The sequence below is a fragment of the Ursus arctos genome, unplaced genomic scaffold (genome assembly GCF_023065955.2).
Source record: "Ursus arctos isolate Adak ecotype North America unplaced genomic scaffold, UrsArc2.0 scaffold_19, whole genome shotgun sequence".
NCBI classification, from domain to species: Eukaryota; Metazoa; Chordata; class Mammalia; order Carnivora; family Ursidae; genus Ursus; species Ursus arctos.
In genome coordinates, this window is record NW_026622863.1 from 17685212 (window position 1) to 17699749 (window position 14538).

Here is a 14538-nt window from a genome sequence, read left to right on the forward strand (position 1 = left end):
CTAGGGATTTAATATTTCCTCCTTCCTGAGATGACTCCTCAATTTCCCCAAAATACTTAGAGCAGTGAAGTTCTGAGCTGAGCTTTTTGAGCACTTTAAGTAATTGTTCAACTTCCTGCTTTATATTGTCTTTTATGACAGTCTTTGGATTTCTTAATTATTGCATTTTGTCTTTCTCTGTAGCTCAGATAATAAAACTATAGTCTGGTTCACTGTTCTTCAGACAGAAGGAAAAATTTAAAAAAAAGCTTTCTGTATTATTTTGTGACATTGCTACGTCACCATTTCTCTCTGTCTTTGGAAATAAATTGTTGGCAGATCTGCAATTTCTTCTGTCTGCTCCTCAGAACCCTTGGCGACATGTCACCTGTTCCAGCAGATTTTTATATTCAAGGCACAATGCAGACCTCAGGAAGAATTCTTTACTGATTTCTTCCAGTCATTAATCATTGCCTACTGCCTCACTATTAGGGAAACATCTCAGTTTACACATGTGCATTCCATTAAGGGTTGATTGTTTCAGTTTATGGATTAGCTAGCTACTCTGTTGTTTTTTTCTCTCTGCATTCCCTTCCAATCCTTATTTCCTAACTCAATTCTTCTTGGGCTTTTGTCGGAGACAGCAACATGGGGAGTGGAAGGAAAGTAAAAAAGAAAAAAAAACAATAATAATAAAGTTAAGTCTTTAGGTGCTGTTGGTAAATCTCAAAAATTTAGGCATATTCAAGCAATCTGTTATGGAATAAATAGATTACATTTTCTTTTGTTATTCCTCCTGTTCCATCATCTGTCATCTTAATTCCTGAAAAAGCAGCATAGTGGAATGGGAAATTGCAATAATCTGGGAGTCAGACAGCGTGGCTTTAATTCCTGGCTCTGTCACATAATAGTGGTCTTAGCCAAATATCTGAGACTCTGTTTCTTTATGTAGGATAATGTCATGTATCCAAGGGATATTGGTGCATTATAATGAGCTCAGTGATTTGGAAGCCCTATGATAGACATACATATTATTATGTAGATTCACAAAACTTACACCAAATCACATTGTGTGTCGGTCAGCTAAAAATCCACCCCAAAGCTCAGTTGCTTAAAATCACCATCAGGCACCATTATGGATCTCTGGCCATGGTTAAGGAAGGCTAATTCTGCTTTCCACAGAGCAGATATTGGGTGTCAGCCTCACGGTGGAAGTCATTTAAAGTTCTGGGCATCAGAGTGGTGGTGTATTTAAACAACAACAAAGTCCTCTATTAAGATGGTAAACTTTAGGGTGGTAAAAAGGGCTTAAATTTCATGTTGGCCTCTCTGCACCTACACCTTACAGAGGATGCATGACCAGGATGCTAGAGTGAAGTTCCGTTATGCGGAAGAGATTGGCAAAGAAAGGTTTTTGGTACAAAATTCTTTCCCAGATGAAAAGCAATAGGATTTCTATGCTTCAGAGAGAGAGCCACTTGAGAGACAGGTTATTGAGATTTCTGGTAGTCTCTGTATTTATTTACCTATCCTTTAACTTGATTTTTTTTAGTTTACAAATTTAGCAAATATTTATGCAATGCATACTGTAATTAATTAATGGAATAGAATGGACAGAAATAAGTAAACCAGCATACCTGGGAACTTTTTCATGACAAAGATTACTTTGCAAAACAGTGGGAAAAGGATGGTATTTTTCATCATTGTTGTTGGATTAAATCATTTGAAAATGGAAAAAAAAAAGGAATTTGATTACTGCTCACCTTGTACTATGCAAACACACATATACTCCCTCCCATACAAGTATACAATGAATTGCAGGTAGTTTTTAGACCTAAAATAATAAAGCTTTTTAATGAAAAGCCATTCAACTCTCTATCCTGATGTTTAACTTAGGCTGATGTTTTTATATTACTTTTTACAAATTCTTTATATATAGTGAAATAGAGCTCCTTTTGATTATATTTGTTACAAACCTTTTTCCCACTCTGCAGTTTATCCTTTCACTTCCTTAATGTGCTTTGAATGAATAGACATTGTTAATTTGAATGTAGTCCAATTTATACATATTTTACCTTATGACCGATTCTTTCCATGGGTCCTTTTAAGAAGAAAACTTTACTTATCTCAAGGTCCTAGACCTTGTTTAGCCATTTATCGAGCAGAAGCTTTATTATTTTAGATCTTCCTTCAGAGCATCTTTCCTATTTTGCACTTTGCATTTACCTTTTTTGTAAGTAAAATGTCTTATCTATACAAAACTTACTTAGAGAACAGCGCACGAATCATGAGTGTAAGCTCAGTGCTGTTTCACAAATTGTTAATACTTCCCTAATGAGCATCCAGTAATCCCAGTCGTGCCTCTCCAAATCACCCCTCCAACTCTTCTCAAGGGTATGCATATATTAGTTTTAATTGTTAGCCAAACCATGTGTTTTCTTTCTTTTTCTTTTTCTTTTTTCTTTCTTTTTTTTAAGATTTATCTGTTTGAGAGGGAGAAAGAGAGAGAGAGCATGAGCAGGAGGGGCCAGAGAGAGAGGAAGAGAGAATCTCGAGCAGACTCAGCCCTGAGGACGGAGCCTGATGTAGGGCTCTATTTCACAACCCTGAGATCACAACCTGAGCCGAAACCAAGAGTTGGGCACTTAACTGACTGCGCCACCCACGTTCCCCCAAAACTGTATGTTACATCTCCCATTCTGCATAGTTTTGTCAACTTTCCTCTAAATTCATTAATTTTTTCTTTAGCTGAGTCTTATCTGCTATTACATCTCTCTTTATCTCCTAAATTTCTGTTCCTATTGTGTTAGTTGTTTGTTTTTCATGGTTCTTGTGTTCCGTCACATTATTTGGTTTTCTCATATATGTTTGTCTAATTTAAATTTGAACCTTGTATACGCCAACATTGTAGTAGCTTGACAACTGTGGATGAAAGCATGTTTTCCTAGAGGGAAATGATGTTTGTTTCTGACTAGCATCAGGACTATGGGCTCCAGTAATTCCATGTTACTTTCATCCAATTAATATTTTAGGTGATTCAAAACTGGTTTTCACATGTTTCCAAAACCACTTTATTCCTTATTGTCTAGCACTGATAGGGTTTCCCTTTGGGATTCTAACTGAAATCATGATGGGGCTACCAGGTCTCCTCTTCTTCTAAGCCCAGAATTCTCTTTCCCTCCAGCCACATGAAACCATTGGAAGCTCAGCTCAGCTCTGCCCTTCAGCTGATGTTTGGAATTATCAGTGCCTCACTGACGATGCCCTACCATAGGCAGAGCTTGCTCTTCCGGCTTTCTCTCCTACCTGAAGCCTGATCCCTTTACTCCTCACTTGTCTTCAAACTTTTTAAAATTCAACTTTTCTAGTTAGCCGAGTGAAAAGTCAGAATCACCGAGTACTCCACTGCCTTAAACACTACCTTAATCCGCAGAATGTTTACAAAAGAAAAATTCAAAGTAATACTTTCTAGCTCCCCTCATAAACCCACCCATATTCCCCTAAGACTATTAAGTAATAGATTCAGTTAGACTTAATAGGGAACAAATTAGGTGAATTATTTCTTGCTAGCCCAGGAGATAATGCTCTGTATATTTCAAGGCTTGTTATCCTGTTTAAAGTTACAGGGTTTTAATTATTACTTCAATTTGGTCTTTCAGAAGATACTATGCGCTTAATCGCGTTATTTTTTGCCTTTAGACCTAGATGGATTTTACTGATCTAAATATGGTGACTGGGTCATATCATTCAGTGGACACAAAGTGAAGGACATTTGTTACCACTCTGTAAAAAAATTTGAGCAAGTAAATAATTTGGCTTTTTCTTTTTTTCATCTGAAACACAGGCAGTAAAATTACACATCAGCCATTATATTTCCTTTACAATAATCTATAGAAGATAACTATTACTTTGGTAGGGATTATTTTAACTCTGGTTTTTGGGAGATGTAAATATTGCCCTCCCCACCCAACTCCGGCAAAAAAAAAAAAAAAAAAAAAAAAAGTCTGGTTCATGCCTCATTCAGCACTGTTGCTATATTTCCACTTTTTACCTTCCTCATCAAAGAATAGGAAACAGCATATACTTCATGCTCCATTAGTATAGAAATTGCTTCATTTCTCTTCATTTCTCTCTCTCTCTCTCTCTGTCTTCATACCTACCTTCCTCCAAAATCAGCTTATGTCACTTAGGAAATATATTTTGGATGACTGCACATTGAGACGGGTCATTTCTCACTCAAAAAGGGACATGTTTACCAGAATTCTAGTTCCTTGATTTACAATGAAAACCCTTACTGCTCTATGGACCAGAAAACCTGCACATGAATTGTGTATTCTCTCTTTTATTAACTAGCTAAGCTATAACACAGAGTTTCTGTCCTCATGGAACCCACCATCTCGTGGGTGTTATTCCTGCCTCGTTTGTGTGCCAGGCCCTGTGATTAGATAACATTCCAACATTTGGCAGTCATTGAATAAATATTCACTTAAAATGAGTGATTGAATGAAAGGAATGGAATGAACTGCTGATTGCTAAGTGACCATGGAATTTGAACCAAAAGAATTAGGTGTTTCAAAGACTTATTAAGTTATACTAACTTGCTGTGGCCCTCTTCCCAGTAAAAATGCCTTTTACATAAGCAAAAGGTCTGATTTCCTGTTTTAACTTTATTACTTGGGTGAGGTATGGCAAGACCAGACACAGATTAAGAGAGAGAAACCAAACAGGATTGTAGCTCTTTTACGCTTGCAATTTCTTGGAGAGAATACAGAGTGCCCTGCAAGGGAAGGACTGGTGTTGGTCAGTGGGTAGAAGGAGAGAGATGAACTGTGGATAAGCCTTTATTGTGGTTTCTTCTGGTAGGAAGGGCAAGGCAGGGCAAGCAGGTTCAGAACTGGCTTATTTGAATTATTGCAGCAGGCACTGGGGCATAGATGCTGTCCCTGGTTATCTGATATCCAGAGCCCATGGGTGGATAGGGGCCTGAAATGGGAGAACCTAATAAAGGAACTGCTAGGGGGTGTCAGCTTACTATGCTGCTCAAGAAGGGGCACTGAACAGCCTCTAGCCAGAGCTTCAAACACCAGGACAACACACACACACACACACACACACACACTCTCTCTCTCTCTCTCTCTCTCTCTCTCTCTCTCTCTCACACACACACACACACACATACACACACACACATACTCCTATATTATTTCCCCTTTCCAGCTCTGTGGAAAGCTGTCATTGGCCTTGCCAACATATGCTTCACCGATTAGAAGTAAAATTTAAAAAATAATAATAATAAAAGAAAGGAAAGAGACAGAGAAGAAATACAGAACAATAAGCTAATGACCCTCTTTCTTCATTGACAATTCTTCCTTTAGATAACATTCCAACATTTTTTAGTCTGTAGTCAACTTATTCCTTTGTGTCTGTATATTTCATATTTGTAATACATCTTTGATTCTAAAAACAATAAAAGGATGAGACAAGATAAAGCAGACTTTAAGTAAGAGACCACACATTGCTATCACCCTGTCTAATATTTCTGTCTTCTGAAAAAAAAGGGGGTATGGAAGAGAAGTAAATATCTCTGCTATAGATTGAATATGCTCCCCTCCCCCAAGTTTATATGCTGAAATGTTAATCCCCAAGGTGATGTTATTAGGAGGTGGGGACTTTGGGAAATGATTAGGTCATGAGGGTAGATCCTTAATGAATGAGGTTAATGCCTTTTTTATAAGAGGCCCAAGAAAGCCCCCTGGCCTCCTCTGCCATGTGAGGACACAGAAAGAAGGTGAACCTTAATGAGGAAGCCCTCACAAACACTGAATCCGCCATTGTCTTGATTGTGGACTTCCAGTCTCTGGAACAGTGAGAAATAAATACATGTTGCAAGCCACCCAGTCTGTGGTATTCCTGTTATAGTGGCCTAATGTGACTAAGACCACCTGTTTCCAAATAACTAAGAAAAAGGGAATAAAATGTGGTTTAACGGACATGTTACATACTGGATTTAAATTTCCATTTGCAATGACATTAGAAAACCAAGGAGAAACAGTTAGCAAACTGTGTGCAATATTTTTAATCATTCACTAAAATGAAGCTTCTGAATTTTAATTACAAACTTTTCAAAATCTATCTCGGGTTATATATTCTTATAAAGAATTTTGCTTTCGATGTTACCAGGATTTTTTTTTTTTTCTTTTTTTCTATAAAGGTTAGCCTGGCAAAAGGAGAAAGGAGAGGAAAAAAACAAAAAAGCCATACAAACACATACACAAACCAACAATGAGTATTATTTTCTTTGATATTTTCCAGTGCAAAACATTGACTTGTCACCTGAGGGGAAAGTTTTATCAGATGGCAAAGACCTCTAGACAATTAAATTTGATGTTGAATCTAACAACTTGTAAGTACTTTTCCTATAAATATCATGCTATTCTAAAAACTGGTTGCTAATGAGGTGATTGACTTAAATGTCAACTCAGTTTCTTCCTAATGTTTGCTTAAGCATAATATTTTTTTAGAACTATTTAATAAAAAAAAGTCGGGTTCTACATGGTATATTGGCATAAATAGTGGGGACATGAACATGAATATGTGCCACCCAGTTTTCCACGGGGTATTGGTTTTCATGGGAATACGGTGCAAAGACTGAATGCCATGATGGCCGCCATGTTCAGTTACTATTCAGTAACCTGTTGTAGTCAAAAGGCCAAGAGTTGTCATATATAGCATGTTAGCATGCTTTTAAGGGGAATCATTCATCACTCTATTGATATCCTGATGATGCACTCTTACATTTTTTTCTTCTTATAATATGAATCAGGAAGAGTTCGCATATTGTACTATAATTATAAAATGTATCCTGCAGTTGGAGAAAAGAAAGTTATCAGATTTTGAAGAATGTATTGTGTAGACTTTCAAGTCATTCATTTTTGGCCTGATTATTTAGTCATTCTTTTGCCATGTGTGTATTGAGTTTCTAACACATGTCACATATACTATTAGGTGCTAGAGATATAGAGTTGAAACTGGCAGTTCCTGCCCATGAAGGTGGTCAGTTTTGCTATAGGACAAATTGATCATACAGTATGACAACCCAGAAGATGGGTTTTTTTACAAGTGCCCTTGTGTCTTTATGTGATGGCCGTGTTGACTTATAGACTAAACATAGAGGATGAGTTATTTGTTATGAGACTTCAAGTTAAATAGTCTTTTGTCTTGAGAATCCTGTCCAGCTGAGGTTGTAAACAGCATATGCTATGGTTGCAAAATATTACAAAAGCAAGTGTGTCAGTAATTCTGGAGCATAATTTGCAGAATGGAAACAAGTGGGAGATAAGACCAGGCAAAACATTTAATAGCTGTATAAAGGGAAAGCCATTGACAAGATAATGTCAGAGTCAAATGGAATTGTTATACTAATGACTATGCATCCTTTCTGTAAGATGGATTAGAGAGTGTTCCAGTGAACCATCCATATACTCTGTAATGCATTACCTGTCCTTCTCTTATTCTGTTCTCTTTTCAGAGTAACTGTTTTTTCCAGAATCCCCTTTCCTCTGGCTTTTAGTGTTCTTCATTCAATAAGACACCTTGGTAGAAGTTTGGAAGGGAGAGAGAAGTGATGTTATTTCTTACCTTTCCTTTGGCTACATGGCTCCTCTGGATCCAGCTCTCACCAGATGGCCCCACCCTCTGTGGTTGCCTTTCACACTGAAAAACCATTGGCCATGGCTCCGGCTCCTTAAGGATGACTCTGTATTGTGGGCTCTGATATACCTACTCCCACTATTGAATACTCAGCTCTGAAGGTGGTAATGTCTTCCTTCTGTTGCTAATCTCTGGGATCCCTCGCTATTCTTGTTGGGCTTTCTAGTCTTTTCGTTACTAATGTGATTAAGTATCTGTCTACCTTCTAATAGATAATTGAATTATCTGTACGTAACTGAAGGACCTAGAGTTTTCTGTCTGTGTGCCTGAAATACTACTGACATCTCTTAAGTCAGAGTCCTATAAACAGTGGGATTGGTAATACAATAGTCTCTCCTAGTTAGGTCCTCAATTTCACTATTAATTATCCAGTGTATTTTGTAATATAGAAAAGTACAGGATTATTTAGGCTGTTAAAAATAGAATCAAAATTTTGAATTTTTTTTTGTAATGAGGAAGATAGGGAGGATGGTTTAGGATTTAGGTGGATGAGATGAGCATTTAGTTAAGGAAGTAGAAATTACAGATTAGAATTTGGTATAGTAATAATGTCTTTGGTGAGGATATCATGAGAAGTGTTTTTAAGTTACCTATTACAGAAAATAAAAAAAAAATTAGAAAAATATAATCGTAGAATAGTTACTATAGACAAATGGTATATGCCAGAGTAATCATTTTTTTCATCACTTCTTTATATTTAAGTTTATATTTATTCCTTCTGCTAAAGTCCCCATCTCCAAATACTGTCACACTGGGAATAAGGATTTAATACTTGAAATTTGGGGGGACACAGACTATAGGATCATCAACAAATAAAATCTCCTCTTCCATACATTGAAAACAAGTATGTACTATTACAATGCAATCTTCAAAAGTAGGCACAATGTATCTATCTATCTAACATTTCTTCAAATTTTTAGATTATTACATTGACTGTGTCATATTAGATTGGGCATTTAAAAATTTTTAGTGTGTAATTAGACTGGTAAGACCTCAGTAGTCAATAGTTCTGATCATCCATGTTTTGTTTTTTGTTTTTGTTTTGTTTTATTGTTTTTTACCAAAAAGGTAGTCTTTTGAAAGCTAAGACAACTATTTCATGGCTCTAAATATTATTACTATGATTCTAATTCTCTGTGGTGGAAAGAGGAGTAAGTGCTTAGATTTCCTCCTGTTACATCACTCTGATCCTTCCTCTGTCAACACAGAGGTCCCAAAATGACTCATCTGCCAAATTTCAACTCCAGTTTCCTTTCTAAGTGCCTACAGTTTCACTCAGAAATAATATTTACCAACCTCATCATCATCCCATTACATACAAATATACACCTGCTAAATGGGAGGGCAAAGACCTCTCTTGACACATCTGTGGTCAAGGTCACTGAAGCCATGGTCCCTTGTTAATACTTAGAGGGGATAAGTATTAATTATAATAATTATAGAGTACAAAATAAATAGTGTTTTAATCTTATTTTAATAGTGGTAAAATGAAGAGCTTTTCATTTATTCTAAATATGGCCCATCTAGTTCCCTTTCGCAAGAAAATAACAACTAAAATAAAGAGAAACAATATTTATTAAGTATACCAGATGTTGGGAAACATGTTAAATACAGTATCTCTAGTTCCTCTTGTTTAACCCAATGGATTGGTGCTCAAGACATTAAGTCTGTTTCCTAGGGTCAAAGCAAGATATGAATCCAGCTTTACTACATTCCAAGTCTTGTTCTTTCTTCTCTATATTTATTTGGATTATCTTACTGGAAGTGTTCAGCATATTTGTTTAAAGGTATAAGTGAATTAGTGAATGAATTATGATGTAGTCTGCACCTTAGCCCCTGAAACTCCATATAATTTACTTTCCAAACCTTTGGTCTCATCAAACCAGTTATATGATATAAATTTTCTTGATAACAGAGACTATGAGTGACCTGTGACCTATGTAAGAATACATAACTTAATTGGGAATATAAGGAGAGAGAGAAAGAAAATTCCTGAAAGAAATGGTATTATAGGCAGTCAGGTTGAAACCATAAAGTCATGTCTTTATGCAGGAATAGGAGAGTAGGTTACTAGACCAATTAAGATGTCAAAGTTGTTCAGATTGGCTTTCTGCAATGGGTTCTTACTACATATAGTTGCATGGTAACAATTGCAAGTCAAGCTTGGAATTAAATGCAGAGGAAGTGGGCTATAGGGTGGGTATAGGAAACTAAGGGGAATCAGGAGTTAGAAATGTAGAGTCACAATATAAAAAATAAAAATAAAAAATAGTTAACAAAGGCATAGCAGATTCATTTCCTCCTCAGGCCTGAAATTATGAACTAATGGTCTACCAACTATGGAAAGTGACAATGTGGTTAGCTAAGAAGGGAATGGTATGGTGAGAAGACATGCCACTTGTAGGAGGAAGGGATGGTAGATCATGACTTTGGTGTTGGAGAAAAGTATCAGATGAACAGTATCTAGGATATATCTCATTGTCTAATCATGTAATTCCAAGTCCCCCCCCCCAAATGAAGAACCAAGAAAATAGCTTCAATAATAACAAAAATAAGTACCATCAATTGAGTCTACTATTAACACATTTGGCCACATCTTGCTATGTCAAAGATTTCATTCATTTCTTCCCATGTTCCCTTCATACTCATAAATACCCTGTCAAGTATTAATTATTATTATAATTTTATAAATGATTAAACTTACCCTAGAGCTACTCAAATAATAATTGGCAGGGGCAAGATTCAAACCCACATTGGTCAGACTCTGCATCTCTTTTCATGATAATATTGATTCATGCCTACTTCCTTTCCTACCAGTAAGGAAACCAAAACATTTGGCAGATGTAAGTTGAATTTAGGTAGAGCCCAAACATTTCCACAGGAATCAGGGTCCTTGAAACCTAAGAGACATGGTTACAAGTTGACAAGATGAGAAATTATGGGATGTTTAGAGAAACCAGCTATATAATACTATCTGAGGATTATTTTTGTCTGTTTTTTCTCAAATGTTTATTTTTTATACTCTTAATCCTGGAACAAGGGGTTAGGAATACACTGGATTATTCTACATATGATAAGAAATTAATGAGCACTGAATATCTACCATATCTCAAGCACTATGTAGTGTTTGTCTTAAATTACCCCCTGTTTAATTTACTAAGAGCTATAAAATCTCATCCCATTTCACAGATGAAGAAACTGGGGGTCAAAGTGATGTGTTCTAGATCCCACCCCACTTCTAATGCCTTAAAAACTGGGATAGTCTGATTTCAGAGCCTATGCTCTTTCCACAACTGGGTGCTCATTAGCTAGGGTAAGGACATGACAGCAGGGAGCTGTACTGATGGTGAATCATTGTGCTTCCCCCCTGTTGCTAGTGTGACAGCCACTGGAAATTGTTTGTAGGCTCCAGAGGAATAGGAAAAGGCCATGACAAAAATAATTAGAACTTGTCTGGTGAATGTTGATCCCGGAGCTCTGAGAACCTAGCAATTTCGACTATCCACCTTAGTTCTTTGAGCAGATTTATGGCTTTTTTATTTGGAGAAACACAATATAAACAGGCGATGACAATAACAATAGAATAACACAATAAAATATTATTAACTCATCATCAAATAAGTGTGATGCCAGTAAGATGTTGGAAAGAGATTGAGTTATGTCCAATTATCAGTACAAATATATGCAAAATTTGGGTATAAAATGACTGGATGAATTAGAATATATGAAATATTTCAATAAGACAGAAGTTGATCAGTCTCTAAGGTTAATTAAAACATGGAAAAGAGAGTCATATATGAACAAGTGAGCACAACTTCGTGATTGCCCTCTGCCTTATTTGGTCTTGTTTACTCTGTCTGCATAAAAGGCTATAGAAGTATCATGTCTTCATGTCAGATATATTCCCCTTATGTGGAAGAATATAAACTTTCTTATCCAGAAATCCTTGAATAATAAATCCTATAACTAACTCTTCTGGTTCTTAGTCTATGCTCATCAAGAAATCTTATTATGTTTTAAATTGAATATATTAAGCTAATAGGAAGAGGATGTGCAGGTTACTTCAAAATGAGCTTTCCAGAATTCTAAAGAGACTATGTATTGTTTAGTTTATGATCATCTTAAGGTTTATGGTTACCATGAGTCCATCTTTACAAATCCCATCAACCCAGAAATAGTAAAGAGTCCAAGTCATTGAGACTGTGGTTCTGAAGTTCATCCCAAGTTTAAAAGCAAGAAGGAAAGGAAGGAAGGAAGGAAGGAAGGAAGGAAGGAAGGAAGGAAGGGAGGGAGGGAGGGAGGGAGGGAGGAAGGAAGGAAGGAAGGAAGGAAGGAAGGAAGGAAGGAAGGAAGGGAGGAAGAAATTAGAGGCAGCGTTAACATATTCCAGAGGAAAATGGAGACAGGTGTGTCATTCATTGGGTACTAGAGCCATGGAAGAAATACGCCACTGCTGGGGAAGCTTCTTGATAAGGGGGAGGTTTGTAAGATAAGCATCGTGCCTTTTATTTACTAAATTTTTAGGTTAATGTTTTATTTTTGAATAATTTAAAATTTACAGAAAAATTTGAAAGGTAGTTCAGAAAGTTCCCATATAACCTTCACCAAGCTCCCCCCTAATATAAGTTAACAAATGTAACTGTGGCACATTACTGTTGACTAATCTCCAGACTTTATATGGATTTCACCAATTCTCCACCAATGCCCTTTTACTGTTCCAGGATCCAAGGGAGGATAGCATATTGCATTTGGTTTTCATTTGCTCTTGTTTTCGCATCTCCTAATAAAGCTCTACAAAGACTGAAATCAGGCGGAAACAAGCTGATAGAGGAGTAGAGAAATGCAGCTTATAGGAGTAAGTCTACCTGCAATGCAGAGAAGAGCAGGAGAGCACAAGATATATAGCTGGGAGGACAAGAAGGACAAGATTATCACACTAAATTATACCTGCTCTTTGTATTCACGAATTCTTTGAAGTTTTAAGTCTACTGTACTCTTATCATTATATTAAAGCCACACTTGCATTATATATCATGTCCACACAACCCTACAAGTTAGATAATACTTTCCGCAAGTCACAGAACCACTAATCAATAAAATAGTCAGGATTTAAACCCAAGTTTATTTGGTACTTTCTACTCGCTATGTTGAAGTTCTAAAATCAACATAGTCATTTCTTTACCACTATACCCAGATATCAAGTCCATTGGCCATGCTAAATTCATTACTGTTTTGTAACTACAAATCAAATTGGGCAAATCTCTCCAATTGTTATTAGATCATCTATCTACAAGAGTTTCATATGACCCTAAAATTCACAATGAAACAAGGTAAACCTAATATAAATTGTGTTTGCCTTTTGACAGTGTCAGAAGTCCAGTTAAGAGTTGACTTTACCACCTCCCTCTCTGCTGGCTAAGAAATTGGGCACCATGTTAAGACTGAAAGTTGGTCCTGAATGGCACACTTGGATTGTTCAATATGCATATAACAAAAGTCAACACTTCAGTCTCCCACAAAGAAGGATAGGCGTGTAATGGGTTTGGGAAATTTGATTTCTATGTGAAGTCATCAAAAATGTGCTCACCACCCAGGTGCCCCTAGGAATGACGTTTTCATGCACAGATTTCTCAAATATTTAATGGGCCATGGTGGCAACTTAGAATTTTATAATTGCATGTCCCACCCTTCAAACCCTTGCTTGAAACCATCATGTCAAATAGAGTAAAAACAATGGGGACGATATCACAATGGATAAAGAGACTAAATTAAATACTTCTATCTCTGCTTCTTAGGTTTCCATATCCTGTACAAGTTATTAGATGCTCTGTGTTGTCAATGTCAAAAGAATCACTGTTTCTAGAATATACTGATTGTCTGTGCCTTCCCATTCATTATAAAATCTCAATTTTGTTCTGGTGTCTTCCCTTCCCTAAGCAGTCCAGCCTTTCTCTGAGGTTAACCTTTATTAGTTGAACTCAATTACAATGTTCTTATCTGCCAATGATTGGTTTAGTAACATACCTATGATAAAATTCTCCCCAATTCAAAAAGATGCCAGGGGTTCCTAAGAAAGGATTTTATCCAGGACAATGCTGTTTTTCTTCCCCTTGGATTTGTCATGTCTGGGTGTGACATTTAGTATTGCAGCATCCTTCTTGCAGCCATGAAGGCAGCCAGCCCAAAATTAAGTCAGCACTGAATATGGTAGATGAGGAAGATTTGGAAGGTCTGTATCCTCAAAGATCCTGTTGGTTTCCTCATTAACAAGAAGTAGGACACATAGGAGTTGGATAAGTAATAACATAAATATTTTTAATCTTTATATTCTATTCTCTATTTTTATAATAATTCTGAATTATAAGATTTGGAATTGCCTGCTAGTTATGATTGATAAAATAATAAATGATATAATGAAGAGCGTCAAGTACAGTGTCTGATGCATGATTTTATGCATGATGCATGATTTTAGTAAATCTTGGTTCTCTTTCCTGTTTTCTCTACTGAACATTAGACAACCCAAGAGCAGGTAGTACCATCACAGGAGCTAATAAAAGAACCCAAAAATGTGTGTTTGAGTAAATGGCCTAGAAATTTGTACTGTAGAGATGTAAGGAATCAAATATATATTCTAAAGAAGTTTTGCTTCTTCCTGCCAGGGGAAGGGAACTCTTTGTTAAGTGTGAGGCTTCATTATTGATATAGAGTGCAAGGACAAGAGAAAATAAAACAAATCTCACAAAATATCCAAAGGAGACAATAAAGTAGAGAAAGGGCATACTGCCCAAGAATGACAATTCCAGGGCATTTATTATATGCAATTACCTGTTCCCTGCTTACAAACACTAC